Genomic DNA, 16,200 nt, shown 5'->3' with positions numbered 1-16,200 from the left:
CAGTAGTTGGCCTCATCAGCAAAAATGTTGAGTCTTACTACAGAGTACCATAGAAGACTATTATTCTGCCTAATTCCACTGACCTCTACCCAGTCCATGGATCTCCATACCCCTCCCATCGATGTACCTGTCAAAATTCTTCTGAAATATTAAAGTTGAGCCTACATTCACCACTTCAACGCAGCTCGTTCCATACTCCCACCACTCTTTGTGAAGCTGTTCCTCCTAAACTTTTTCACTTTCACCCTTAACCCATGTTTTGTAGCTTGTATTTCACTGACCCTCAGTGGAAAAGCCCTCCTAACATTTACCTTGTCTCTACCCCTAATAATTTTAAATATCTCTATCAAATCTCCCCTCATTCTTCTACATTCCAGGGAAGAATGTCCTAACTTGTTTAACCTTTCCCTGTAACTCAGTTCCTGAAATATAGGCAACATCTTATCAACAAAATTGAAAGAATGCAGATGTTGCTATCTTTCCTGCAGTTAGATGACCAAAACTGCACAAAATACTCCAAATATGGCCTTACCAATGTCTTGTACAACTTTACCATAACATCCCAACTCCTGTACTCAATATTTTGATTTATGAAGGCCAATAAGCCAAAATCTCTATTTACACCCCTATCCACCTGTGATGTCACTTTCAGGAAATTATGTATCTGTATTTCCAGATCCCTCTGTTCTACCGCACTCCTCAGTCACAGAGTTTTCTTCCACGATGAGGCTGCACTCTAAAAGTGTATTCAGAAAAGTGGTTTCCCTTTTGAAATCCATTTATTTTCTGTATTCCCTTTTTATTGGGAATAACACATAAGAGCAGCTATTCTGGTTACAGTAATTCAGTCTTGTCATCTGCAATGTTCCAACTCCTGTGTGTGTGTCACAGGGCATTAACTTCTGTAAACTGATTCAAAAATGTCTGAATTTGATATATTTCTCCAAATCTCTCATGTCATATGGCATGTGACATCATTTCATAATGTTCATAATGTCTCTTGAACACTTATGAGCAAAAATATTCCTGTCTACTTACACACAGAATCAAAGTAATTAACTTTGTTTGATGGTTCTCTCCTGGTTCCACACTGTCTGGAATTTACTAACAAAATGGCTCTTGTAAACTCAAACAAACAATTCATTGTCCCATTTATCTCAAGAACAATCATAAATCCTTTCATCTCTTGGTTTCAACTGTATCAGCAGCCATTCTGTCTCTGCGAATGACTCTTCATCTTCCATCTCAAAGAACCATCTCTTTTAAAATGCTAATATGTGTCTTTGTGCTGAAACCAGCTAACAGCTGCAAAGAACAATGTGTGTCTGCAGAAAGTAAATGAGCCTTGTCCACCCAAAACTAACTTATCAAACCATACCTAGATAAAATAGTTTTAACATTAAACTAAGGATTAATATTAACATGTATCTATTACAAAACAATGTGGTAAACTGGACCATTTAAATCTTCCCCCATCTCTTCTGGTTCCATAAATAGCCAACCATTCTTATCTTCAAGGGGAAGAATTTTGTCCCTCACTACCCTTATTCTCTTAATGTACATATAGAACCCTTTAGAATTTTCCTTCACATTGTCTGCCAAAGCAACCTCATGTCTTCTTTTAGCCTTCCTGATTTCTTTATTGAGGATTTTCTTGCATTTTTTATATTTTTCTCAACCACCTCATTTGCTCCATATTGCCTATATCTGTTAAACATCTCTCCTTCCTTCCAAACCACATCCCTAATATCCCTCAAAAACCAAGGTCCCCTATGCCTATTAACTTTGCCTTTAATCCTGACAGGAACATAAAAATTCTATACTCTCAAAATTTCATCTTTGAAGGTCTTCCACTTATCTTGCACATCCTTGCCTGAAAACAACTTATCCTAATCCATGCATTCTCAATCCTTTCTCCTTTCCTCAAAATTGGCCATTCTCTAATTTAGGATCTCAGCCCACAGCCCAGACCTTTATGTTTCCTGTATCTGTCTGCTATCTCTCTACAGATTTGCTCCTCAAATTCTTGCTATTGGGCAGTCTATAATACAATCTAATGAGTATGGTCATACCTTGCCCATTCTTCAGCTCCACCATATAGCCTCAGTAGATGAGCCAAGTAGATGGTTTGTCCTGTTTGACCACAGCTGTGATATTTTCCCTGAAAAGCAATGCCACTCCTCCCCATTTCACCCACCCTGCTTTATGTCAACTGAAACAAAGAAATCCTGGAACATTGACCAGCCAATCCTGCCCCTCCTGCAACCAAGTTTCATTAATATCCACAATGATTTAATTCCATTTGCCAATCCACACTCTAAGCTCATCTGCCTTTCCTACAATATTTCTTGCATTGAAATAAAGGCACCAGAGAACATTTCCACCACATACAACCCTTTGACCTGACATTACTTACAATCTTCACCATCCTTTCCATCCTCACTCCCCTATCTGCTCCGGCACTCTGGTTATCATCCCCTTGCTTATCTAGTTTAAATACCCTGGAGTAGCACTAGCAAACCTCCCACAAGGATATTAGTCCCCCTCTAATTCAGTTACAAACCGTTCTCTCGGAACAGGTCCCACCTTCCCTAGAAAAAGAGCCCTATAATTCTGAAATCTGAAGTCCTCCCTCCTGCACCATGTCTTTAGCCACAAGTTAAGCTGCATTATCCTCCTATTTCTAACTTCACTAGCACGAGTAGCAATCCTGAGATTACAACGCAAGAGATCCTGTCCGTCAACTTAGCACCCAACTCCCTAAACTCTCTTGTAGGACCTCATCACCCTTCTGTCCCATGTCATTAGTCCCTGCATAGACAACAACATCTGGCTGTTCACCTTCCCTTCTGAGAGGGCCATAAACTCTATCTGCAATATCTTGGATCCTGACACCAGTGAGGCAACATACCATCTTGGATTCTTCATCCCTTCCACAGAACTTTTTGTATGTCCCCCTAACTATGGAATTCTCTGTCACTACAGCTCACCTTTTCTCCTCCATTCCTTTCTTGGACTCAAGACCAGACTCTGTGCAAAAGACTTGATCACCATGGCTTGTTCCCTGTCAGTCGTCTCCCTCAATAGTATCCAAAGTGATATATTGGTTGTTGAGATGCAATGAAAAATCTCATTGGTTGCACATACGTGCAAGAATAACAGACTAAGTCTCAATGTAACAAGACAAAGGAGATGATGTGAACTTCAGAAGGACCAGAAATGATCACTTCCACTATACATTAATAGGTCAGTAGTTGAGACTACCATGCACCTCAGAGTTCAGATGTCTGTCTTTCTATCTGGCCTGTGCCTTATATATGACCTATCCTTGATACACAATAGCTTCTTTTGTGTCAGGAAGGTGCAATGGTGACTGCATTTCCTTAGAAGGCTGAGGCAGGCAAGGCTACCAGCCACCATTCTGTCAAATTTCCACACAAACTCTATTGAGAGCATCGTGCTGACTGCATCAGATTGGCGGTCAATCCACACATTCAGGATTCTGAAACAGAGTTGAATTTGCTATTGGCTGTGAAACTATACAACACAGCGACTGCTGGATAGACACAGTGATGCTAAATGCTCTACAGTGGTATCTACTTAGCACAAAAGGACAGCAAAATCATTGAAGTAGATTTTACATGAAGAGCTGAGTCCTTCTTCACCAATAGTTAAAGCACTCAACCTTAACTCAGCCAATTTCATGAGTCAAAGGAATTTATTTTCTTTTGCAATTCTTGTTAGAGTTCACCTCACCATGTTTCCACATTGCTAATGTCCTCAACATCTGCCACTCCACCCCAACCCTGTGAACATTCTTCCAAATTACTCAAGGATGTCAGGAGATTATGGAGGAAGAGCGATCAGACTGTATATAATACCACATACGTGCTTGGTTAAGTATTGCATTCTCACTTTCAGAATGCTACCTCTGAGCAAGCTAAGCCAAAAATTTGGTCCCTGTGTCATACATGGGGCTTCCCTATTTACAACGCTCCAATCACAGTATCTTCCTACCTAGTCCTCAAACTCTTTTAAAAATTTATTTGCTTCAATAATTTCTCCTTAATTTTCTGCACACCATAAACTTCTGCACACTCACACTCTTCTGAGAAATCTTCCAAAATTTCTCTTGTGAACATATCTCCAGTGTAAAGATATCCTTCACTCAGAAAAGAAAACCAAAGTCTTATAGTTCTCCTCATGCGGTCTCAACATGAACCTTTGTAATTGCAGTAAAATTCTCTACTCTCATTCCTTTGCGTAAAGGCCAAATGCACAATTTGCTTTTTTTTTAAAAAGGTTTACAAGTTTCCTTTGACATTTACTAAGGCAGCCAGACCACTCTCTATAGGGACATTTTCCTGATTCTCACCTTAAAAACAAATCCAATTTTCCATTTTTCCTGCCAAATTAGCTAACCTCAATTTTCCAAATTATATTTTATTAGCCACATCTGTTATTCTTCAACTTCCTCATAGATTACACTCTCATCTAGAGTTGTGTCAGCATGGTTATCTCCCCGGAGACTCCCTCATTTGCCTTCATTGGTAACAGGTAGTTTCAAACAAACATTGGCCCGTGGCGAACTATACTAATTGCAATGTACGAACCCATTCATTCCTTCTCTCCTTGCTGATAAACCAGTCATAGCAAACACTTGTATGTCATCTTACTGAAACCCATTCAAAAATAACTGTACAGCACATATGTAGGCCCATTGGCCAACATGTCTGTACTGCATCTCTAAATTAAAACACCACTGCTTTTACTTGATAGATATCCCTCGGACTCTTTCATATTCATTTGCCTTCCTAGAACATACACATGTACATCCAAACACACCCTCTTACCACGTCTGTCAGTTAGTACTAAAATTGTCAAATAGAACGTAGAATCAAGAAACTTCTATTCACTGGTTCCCATTTAATTAATGCATGTAAGATATATGTAGAAACAGGTCAATTTTTATATTCCACTTGTGTTTCCTTCTGTTATATATCCTCCAACTCTATTGAAATAACCCTCTCTTCCTTTTGTTCTCATGTGCAGTCTCCTCTTAAATAAATGAAACCACTGCTTCAAACACTCCCTGTGGTAGTGATTTCCACATTCTCACCATTATTTGGGGACATAAGTTTTTTTTAAACCTCGCTGAATTTCACAAGAACACAAGATCACAAAATATAGGAGCAGAAGTAGGTCTGTTGGACCATCAAGCCTGCTCCGCCATTCTAATCAAGAACTGATCCATCCTCCCACTCAGCTCCACTCCCCGGATTTCTCCCTGAAACACTTGATGCCCTGCATGTAGCCACAAGATCCACAGACTCACAACCCTCTGACTAAAGAATTTTTTCCCACATCTGTTTTAAATTGATACCCTTTTATCCTGAAATTATTCCCTCTTGTCCTAGAATTCCCTGCCATTGTAAACATCCTTGCCACATCTACTCTGTCCAGACACTTCAGCATTCAAACTGCTTCCATGAGGTCCCCTCTCATCCTTCTGACCTCCAACAAATACAGTCCTACAGCCAACAATTGTTTCTCTTCTCTGAACCTTCTCCAACTCCAGCACATCTTTTCTCAAATATGCCACCTAAAACTGTACACAGTACTTGAAGTAAGGTTTCACCAGTGCTTTATAGAGCCTCAACATTAAATCCCTGCTCTTGTATGCTATCCCTCTAGAAATGAATGCCAACATTGCATTTCCCTTCTTCACCACCAACTCAACCTGGACATCAACCTTTAGGGTATCTAGCTCGACGACTCCCAAATCCTTGTGCACCTCTGAAATTTGAATTTTCTCCCCAGCTAAATAGTACTTCTTCTACCAAAGTGCATGAATGAACACCTTCCAACATTTTTCACATGCCGCCTCTTTTCCCATTCTCCTAATCTATCCAATTCTCCCTTCAGCCTTTCAGTGCCCTCAACATCTTGTCGCCACCAACTAATTTGATACCATCTGCAAATTTAGATATGCAGACATTATTCCATAATGCAAATAATTTATATACAATATAATTAGAAGCAGCCCCAACACTGACCTCGACAGAACATCACTGGTAACTGGTAGTCAATCAGAATATTTCTACTCCATGTTTCCTGCCAACCAGCCAATGCTCTACCCATGCTAGTATCTTTCTTGTAATTCCATAGGCTCTCATCTTGTTTAGAGCTTTATGTGTGGCACCCTGTCACAAGCCTTTTGAAAGTCCAAATTCACAACATCCACTGCATATCCTATGTCTATCTTGCTCATTATCTCTTCAAAAAATTGCAATTGGTTTGTGTAATGCGCATCAAAAGAACCAAAGACTTGCTGATCCAAACCAAGGCTTTTATTAACTAAAAGACTGGAGCATATCACAAGTAGGTCGACCAGTCCAGAATGACATAGTCTGGCTAGGACCTGCCAGTAGGTGTGGCTACACTCTCAGCCAATCACAGTCATCCTACACTACCATCTGTACATATACACATTGGTGAGAGAATCTGTACTATCACAGTTTGTCAAGCATGATTTTCCTTTAAGGAACCCATGGTAACTTGTGCCTTTTTTTTCATGCCCCTCTGTAATTTAATCCTTGAAAATCAACTCCAACAGCTTTTCAACCACTGATGTCAGGCTAATAGGTCTATTATTTCCTTTCTGCTGCCTTGCTCCCTTCTTAAACAGCAGAGTGACATTTGCTCCAGTCCACCAAAACCATGCCAGATTCAAGTGATTCCTGGAGGATTATGAGCCATGCGTCCACAATCTCAACAGCTGCCTCCTTCAGAACCCAGGGGTGCATTGCATCCGGGCGAGGAGACTTATCTACACTTAGTCCATTTCATTCCCAAGTACATTCTCTCTCATGACCTTGACTGCTCTCACTTTGCTTTAGAGAAATGCATGAGAGCCTGAAATGCTTCTAATGTCTTCCACAGTGAAAACTGATCCAAAATATTCATTCAGTTTCTCTACCATCTCCTTAACTCCCATTGCAATTTCTCCTGAATCATTTTCTCTCAGTCCTGTGTCAGTTTTGGTCACTCTTTTACTCTTTATAGATTTACAAAAGCTTCTTATACTAATAATTTGTAATTTAATATTACTTGCTCATCTACTTTCATAATTCATCATTTTCTTTCTAATCACCTTCATAGTTTCCTTCTCTAAGTTTTTTTAAAAGATCCCAGTCCTCTAACTTCCCACTTATTTTTGTTTCCTGGTTTGCCCTCTCTTTTGCTTTTACTTTGGCTTTAACATCTTTTTGGTATGTACCTGTCCTGCACTTTCCTCATTTTGTGCATAAATCCAGCTATTGCCAAATTGCTATCTTCCCTACTCGTGTGTTTTCCAGCTGACTTTTGCCAGATCCTCTCTCATGCAACTGTAATTTCCTTTACTCCATTGAACACATCAGACTTTAGCCTCCCCTTTTCAAATTTCACAGTGAACTCAGTGATACTGCGATCACTGCCTCGAAGGGTTCCTTGACCTTCAGCTCTTTAATCACCTCTGGTTCATTACACAGCATCCAATTCAGATCAGCTGATCCTCTGGTGGGCTCATCAACAAGCTGCTCCAAAAACCCATCCCGTATGCATTACACAAACTCTCTCTCTCTCTCTCTCTCTCTCTCTCTCTCTCTCTCGAAATCCCATACCAACCTGATTTTCCCACTCTACTTTCATGTTAAAATCTCCCATAATTATGATAACACTGACCTTCTGACATGCTTTATGTATTTCCAGTTGTATTTTGTAATCTACATCCTGACGCTCTTTTGGGGCCTGTTTATATCTGCCATTAGTGTCCTTTTACCTTCATCATTCCTTAATTCAACCCACAAGGACTCTACCTCTTCTGATCCTATGCCCCTTCTTTCTAATGATAGTAATTTACCAGCAGAGCCATGCTGTCCCCTCTACCTCCCTGCCTATCCTTGTGATACACCATGTATCCTTGGATGCTCAGCTCCCAATGACATCCATCCTTTAGCCATGACTCAGTAATGGCCACAGCATCGTACCCTTCAACCTGTAGTTGTACAGCAAGATTATACACCTTGTTTCTAATGCTGCGTGCATTTAAGAATAATACTTTTAGACCATTTTTTGAAAGTACAATGTATCTGTCATCCCTCTGGTTATTTTTTTTTAGTAATGATTTCTTATTATTATTATTTAGTTATTGTTATTATTTATTGCGGATGATCTCATACTCATGGGCTCTTGTGCTTTCCCTAAGAGGTATAAACATTCTTTTAATCAACTCTTTCAAGTTTGTTTAAATTATTATTTTAAAGACCTCCATTACCTCAGCTTTCTTTTCACAATAGAATAGAAAGCAAATCTGTTTATCTTTTCTTGGAAGTGGTAGCTGCATATTGCATGTAAATATTTTCAGCACCTTCCAGCATTTCCATATCTTCTGTAACCAGAATTAATCTGAGTAGCCAAAGTTCAAAACAGGTTTTGCAAAATTTGCAAATAGCATTCTTAAAATCCCATCAATGACTATCCCTTTCATAAATCCCTGGTAAATCTCCTTGGAAGGCCCTGAAAAGGGAGCGCAAGATGCTGTATGAATGTATTTTTTTTCCTTTAAGTGCCATGTATCTAATAATAGATTATAATGTTCTTCCTATTACTGATGCCAAGCTAACTGGTCAATTATTATTCTCTCAAAGGATTCCTTGAGGTTTGTCAAGGTTGATCACAGCTTTTGAAATCCTTGATTACTTCCAACACTCTCTCTTTTTCTCAAGACGTGGTAATTTCATCCTCAATTAAAGACTCACATATTCCTGGCCATAGATGTTAAACTAACTGGCCTGTTATTATTCAGATTATCTCAGCTTCTTTTTTTTTAAACTGGAAGCTACATCTACCAGCCTACAACCATGATGATTCAGTGGAACTCATTGGTTGTGGTATCTTTCTGAGATCCTGTTACTAAGTCTTTCATTTAGTTAGCACTCTTCCTTTATTACTAACTCATTCACTCTGTCGCCAGGATTGAACCTTGACCTATCACTACTCTACATTGTCATGTGATATAAGATTAATGGGGCCAACAGATGGCCATGACTGATGCCTTGTGCAGGTAGGGTACATCATGTCCATCACCAGGTTGATTCTAGAGATGAGGGGGTTAGCCTATGAGGAGAGATAGAGTTGCCTGGGACTGTTCTTTCTGGAATTTAGAAGAATGATAAGGAATCTTATCGAAACATATAATTAAACACATGAAAGGCATAGATAAGAAGCAGTGGAAGCTACCACAGTATATTTATTTAAGACAAGGTGGATAGATGTTTTCATAGTAGGGGAATTAAGAGATGTGGAGAAAAGGCAGGTAGGTGGAGATGAGCATGAATTGAATGGCAGAACAGGCTCGATGGACTGGATGCCTTAGTCCTGCACCTAATTCTTAGGTTCTTATGTTGAATGCCATGGAAACACCAGGTTTCATCCTCAACGATGAAAAGACTAGAATATAGAACATAGAAGAGTGCAGCACACTACATGCCCTTCAGCCCACAATGTTCCCTGACCTACGCAAGGCAACTTCACAACAATCTAATTTTCCCCAATCTCTCATCCATAACCTTGTTTTTCTTACATGCATGTACCTAGCTAAGAGCCTTTTGAATGTCCCTCCACCACCATCCCCAACAATGAGTTCCAAATACCCACTATACTCTGTAAAAGATTCTGACAAAAGACATTCACTTTTCAAGCTTCAAGTTCCAAAAATAAAATCAGCAGATGGTGAGAAAAGTAACTGGCACCTTCCCAGAAATAGTTACTATTCATTAAGGAAGATTTGCACCAATTCTGGTTACTACATCTCCTCAAGAGGGTACAGAAGACAGTGATGAAAATAGATCCAGAAATACATGGGTTTAGAAAGTAGAACCTTACACAGGAACAGGCCCTTTGAATGCACCGAACTTGATGCCCAAGTTAATCTAAAACTCTGCTGCTTGCGCATGATACAAAATACTTTTCTCCTTTCACATTCATGTCTATCTTGAAGCCTCTTTAATGCTATCATTGTATCTGCTTTCAGGACCATTCCTGACAGCCCATTGGCTCATGGCCACAATATTGGTTACCCTTTACTTCCTATGGATACTGTATGACCTGCTGAGTTTTTCCAGCATGTTTGTGAATTGCATTGAGCCCCTTTCAGTTATCCACCCCTCTCCATGTACAGAAAAAACTATCCTGCAAGTCTCCCTTAAGCTTCCTTGCCCTCACCTTAAATGAGGATGCTAAAGTTCACCCTGTCTTATTGAGGGAGTATTTTCACCCCATGGATTGGAATGGTTCAAGAAGAAGGCTCACAGCTATTTTCTCAAGAGTGATTGAAGAAGAACTTGAGCTTGGACTTCCTGTGCGTTCAGCTGAGCTGTAAAGCTCTGTATTCTGGCAGCCACTTTCAGTTGTACCATCAACAGTGCAAGAATCTTGTTAGCACTCCGCTGAGCTCATAACTAAAATCACAACCCTTACCTCCAATACCGAAGATATCTTTACTGTCCTAGTCCAATCATTAAAGTAAGCGGGGAGTAGGCAGGATGAATGAGTGTGGTGGTATGGCTGTATGTACTGGTTGGCCCACCCTCCAGGTGTTTCACTGCCTTAGCTCCTCCCTTGATCCTACCCATGTGACCCCGGGCCATAAAGGTCGAGTCCCCTCTCCTTCCGCTCATTTCCCTAGTCTGGAACCAGGCCAGCAGTTTCTTGCTCAATAAAGCCTATCATTCCCCTCAGTCTTCTGTCTGCATCATTATTGGGGCTACCGAGAGTGCCCAACAGTGAATAAATTAATTTAACACACAAAATTGCTGGAGAAACAAAACTCTTTATGTAGCAAAGAAAAAGATACATAACTAAAGTTTCGGGCCTAAGCTTTTCATCAAGAGATGAGCCAGAAGCGGGCAGGCACCTGAATAAAATACTGGGGGTGGGGTAGGGCGAAGGACACAGGCCCACAAGCAAGAGATCATCAGTGGATATGGATGGAAGGACAAAAGAGAAAAAAAAACTTAAGAAGTGATGGGGAGAGGGGATAGCTCTCTGAATGGAGAAGGAAGTGGTGGGGAGTTGGAGGAAAGGAGACAGAGGATAGTCAAGAGAGTGAGAGAGACAGAAGAGGGTCCCAACAGAAACCAGAGAAGTCGATGCAAATGCCTTCTGGTTGGAGAATTTAAGTTAATAAAGTAGGCCATTCAGCCAATTATGCCAGTGATGGCTCTTTGAAAGAATGATCAAATTAATCTGACTCTGTTATTTCTCCTGGGAGCAAATATTTTTTGAAGAATAGCTTGTTTTAAAGCCCCACTCCTGCACCAATGATTGAAAATTTGAGTTTGCTTAACCCAGCCTCATCGATATGACAAGACGTCAAGTGACCAGTCATCACTGCATTGACGTGAGAGCATTCAGAGGGCTGCATTGACCTGACAAACCACTCGGTTAGGGAACACGGCTCCAAGCTGGGTAATTAGCAAGTGCCTCCCTCTCACTCTTGGGTGAGTTGCGCTGACAGGATTTATCCTGTGGGTTACACTGTAAAGTGTGCAGTCACTGAGATTTATCACATTAGAATTCCAATATAATTGGCAACACTCAGTCAAAACTTGAGCAGTAGAGAGCAGTTGCTGCACTGGTTGATGCAGAAATACACTTTGGACTGCTGTTCTATTTTCCACTCAGGTTTAGAAATGAGCACAAGTAGAACAAACTGTTTGAGTCAAGGTATTCTCCCCGCAGCATCATTACAGAATAGTCCCCCGCAGCATTTAAAGTCAACAATTGACTTAGTCTGGCATGATTCTGAATGGACAAGTTCGAGAGTGGATGCTTTTGTGGACTGGTGCTGACTCGGAGAGGCTGAAGGATTGATGATCTACCAATCTCGCCTCCAAGGCAGTCAATTTATCTGTCACTCAGCACATTCTGTCCTTGATAGCTTCAGTCACTGAGTGATGATTGCTAATTAGAGCTCCTCTCACTTCATAGTGCACTGTGGCCTCCTAATATTACAAATGCTATTCATATCTCACACCAGTGACCACAAATTTCTCACTAAGCACAATGATCATTGGATTCACATTAGTCTTTATTATGAATTTGTACTTGTTGGCAACAATTATATCCCTGCCTCTCGCAGTCAGTTAGTGCTGACAGCTCATTAACTAGAGGGAATGACCTATTCCAGTAGATTAAGCAGAGTTGAAGTCAAAAAGTCCCTAAGATCTTTAGCTGTGCATCAGGCATTGATTGGAAATGTGATTCCAATGACTGCAAAAGTTTCAGATAATATTTTGTTCTCAATTTCTCTCACTAAACTTTGAGTAAAGTGGGAATAGACCAAGAGTGGAGAGAGAGAGGTGATTTGACATCAATATGTCAGGATGAACCACAAAATTGAGTGTAATGTCGACAGATGGTAAAATGGAATGAGATGCAAGTAAGAGCCACCTACTCCAAACCAACAAACTAGTCGATTTAAACCTTGCCCCCACCATTAGGCAGAATGGTAGATGAAGGGGAAACCATGGTAGTGTTTGAGAAATAGGATGAAAATGATAAAATAAAGCCATTACTAGCAACAATTTATTTATGCTTCATTGTGGATCCACTTTGGAAATTACTTATGAAAGAGATCATCCACCTTTGAGCTTTAATTAGTACTGTTTGCCTGGAGTCGTTGATCTAGAGTAAGCCTCAATTCCTTTGCTACCATCTCTCCATACCGTTTCTTTTGTGTTGTGCAAGCTGGCATGAAGACGTTGGGTTAAAGGGCCTTTCCATTTCTGCTTGACTCAAAAGCTTGGCATCACTCTGGGCCATGTCTCCAGCGTGGTCCCTGGTGCTTTCTTTGGTAACCAATATTGCTGAGGCGCAGAGCGGAATAAAGTTACCATCATAGCACTGAAGCCCTTGAGCCCAGAGTCCACACTGATCATTAAATGCTACACCAATCCCACTGCATTGGCCCCACTGCCCCCTCACCTTACCCTGGATTCAACCACTCACCAACACACCATGGGCAATTTACAGTTGCCAATTACCTACCAGCACATCTTTGGGATGTGGGTGAAAACAGAGGACCTGAGTGAAACACAAGGTCACATGTAAATGCCATGCTGGCAAGACCAGTGGTCAGAACTGAACCTGAAACTCTGGAGCCGTGAGGCAGCGACTACTAATAGTTCTGATCTACTAATGATGGAGGCAGAGGATATCTCAGCACGGGAGGCAGCATCACTTCCTCATTGCCCCAGTCAGCAACAGGCCCCAACGCGCTGGTTGACAAAAATATCACTTTTATTGCTTTTTAATAAAGATTTTTTTTAAACATTTTGATTGCTATCGAACATACTTGCACAAAAATACTTAAAATGTTAAAACAAACTTCATTAAACAATAGATATTTACTTATCTCTCAGCAGTCAATCTCTGACTTTCATTTGAAGGTGGGCAGTGGACTAACTGAGTGTGAGCAGAGCAGAAAGCAGAGCTTCCACAGTGAAACACACTGATCTGGGAACAGAAGGTCTGGGCCATTCAATCTGTTTCTCTCTCCTTGTCTGCACTATTTTTGTTTTGTTCTCTGTATTTTTTTTTAACGATACAGCGTAGTAGAAAGTCATTCTCATCATGAAACCTAATTAATTTTCCGGCCGCATTTGAATTGGAGGGTGAGAGGAAACTGGAGAACCCATAAAAACCTACACAGGTCACAGGGAGAACATATATGTACCTTATAGTCAGTATGTGATTCAGACACAAGTTCCTAATGCTGTAATAGCATTAAATTAACTGCAACTCTTCTAATTTTGTGAAATTAGTTTACTATTATTATTGTATTTTATAATTACCCATTTAGCTGCAGCAAGAAAGAATTGTACATTGTACAATATGTGTATTATGAACTTATCATTATCCTTGCCACCATCTTGATAGACTCATCACAGTAGCAGGGTGGAGTGGAATGGACAGGCACTCACCCTCAGCCGATCATTCTGTGGTTAACAGACACCACTAGTGTCTGTGTTTAGTCCTTTACTGATGTGTTTATATTCTTTGCCTCTTTGTGCTGCTGTTTAATCTATTGACTCTAACAAAACACCAGCAAGTTTCCATATGTATATTGCTTTTAAAGTAGTAAAACATCCAAAGAGGATTTGCAAGATCTCCATCAGACTGAATTTGACATTATCTTGAAGCCATTAAGACAAATGAGTAAGTCAGGCAGGAAAGAATGGTTTGGAGGAGGTCTTAAAGGGGAAGGCTCTTCACATTTTAACAAGACTTACATTACGAAAAAATGGCTTTATGCTGGAAATGCCGAATGGTAAATCATCTGGTGATGATGGATTTTCAGTTGAATTTTATAAAAAGTTTTTATGATAATTTCTCTACAGTGTTTGGGGATGTATTATGTCAAGTTGGAGAACATTATGATTTACCTGAGTCTTGTTCTAGTCCTTTAATTACAGTAATTCCTAAAAAAGATAGATATCCTTTGAAAGTATCTTCATATAGACCAATTTTGTTGTTAAATGTAGATTATAAAATAATAGCTAAAATATTAGTGAATTTGGCTAAATTTTACCAAAGTTGATTCATATTGATCAAACAGGTTTTATAAAGAATAGATATGCCACAGATAATATTTTCCGAGTGATTAGTTTTGTTAATAGTTTTCGACAATCTTTAGGTCATCCGATGGTGATATCCTTAGATGCAGAAAAATTATTTGATAGAGTTGAATGGAATTTTTTGTTTAAAGTTTTGGAGAAATTTAAGTTTGATCCTTCTTTTATTGGTTGGATTATGGCTCTATATAGTAAACCAGTAGCTAGAGTATTGACAAATGGTTTGATTTCGGAATCTTTTAAGTTAACTCGATCAACTCATCAAGGTTATCCTTTATCACCAGCTTTGTTTGCGTTAGTGATTGAACCTTTAGCACAGTTGATAAGACAAAATACACACATACAAGATATGAAAGTTTTAGATGAGGAGTATAAAATTAATTTATTTGCTGATGATGTATTGGTGTATTTAATAAACCCAGCTCAGTCACTTTTGCACTTGAAGCAGAAAGAGCAAAGTAACCAAATTTATAATTAAATCGATGCAAGAAATGCAACTTTTGGATATATGGAGGAGACAACACCCAAAGGAAAAGGAATATTCATATTATTCGGGTAGACATAAAACATAGTCAAGGATAGACCTATTCCTATTATCAGCCCACATTCAAGGAAGAGTTAAGAAAACAGAATATAAAGCTAGATTGTTATCGGATCACTCACCCCTGTTATTGGCAATAGAGCTAGAGGACATCCCACTAAGAATGTATAGATGGAGATTAAACTCCATGCTACTTAAAAGACAGGATTTTAGAGAATTAATTGAGCGACAAATTAAAATGTACTTTGAAATAAATACAGAATCAGTGAAAAACAAATTTATACTATGGGACGCAATGAAAGCATTCATCAGAGAATAGATAATAAGTTATGTAACTAAGATGAAGAAGGACTACAATCGAGAAATAGAACAGTTGGAAAGGGAAATAACAAATACAGAAAAAGAATTAGCAATAAAGGAAGATGCAACTAAAAGAAGAGAATTGACAGACAAGAAAATAAAATATGAAACACTACAAACATATAAGGTGGAGAAGAACATAATGAAGACAAAACAGAAATATTATGAGCTAGGGGAAAAAAACACACAAAATACTAGTGTGGGAACTTAAGACAGAACAAACTGAAAAGAACGGTATTGGCATCAAGGAAAAAGGACAAACAAATTACATATAACCCAACGGAGATCAACGAAAACTTCAGGGAATTCTACAAACAACTATATCAAACTGAAAACGAAGGGAAAGAAGACAAAATAGATGAATTTCTAACTAAAATTGAACTACCGAAATTACAAACAGAGGAGCAAAATAAATTAATAAAACCATTTGAAATAGAGGAAATACAGGAGATATTAAAAAAAAACTACTGAACAATAAAATGCCGGGAGAGGATGGACTCCCAATAGAATTCTATAAAACATTTAAAGACTTATTAATTCCTCCTCTCCTGGAAGTAATGAACCAGACTGAAGAAACACAAAACATGCCAGATTCATGCAAAACAACAATAATTACAGTAA

The sequence above is a fragment of the Narcine bancroftii genome, chromosome 3 (genome assembly GCF_036971445.1).
Source record: "Narcine bancroftii isolate sNarBan1 chromosome 3, sNarBan1.hap1, whole genome shotgun sequence".
Lineage (NCBI taxonomy): Eukaryota > Metazoa > Chordata > Chondrichthyes > Torpediniformes > Narcinidae > Narcine > Narcine bancroftii.
The sequence above is the reverse complement of the archived record's forward strand: the minus strand, read 5'-3'. Positions refer to the sequence as shown.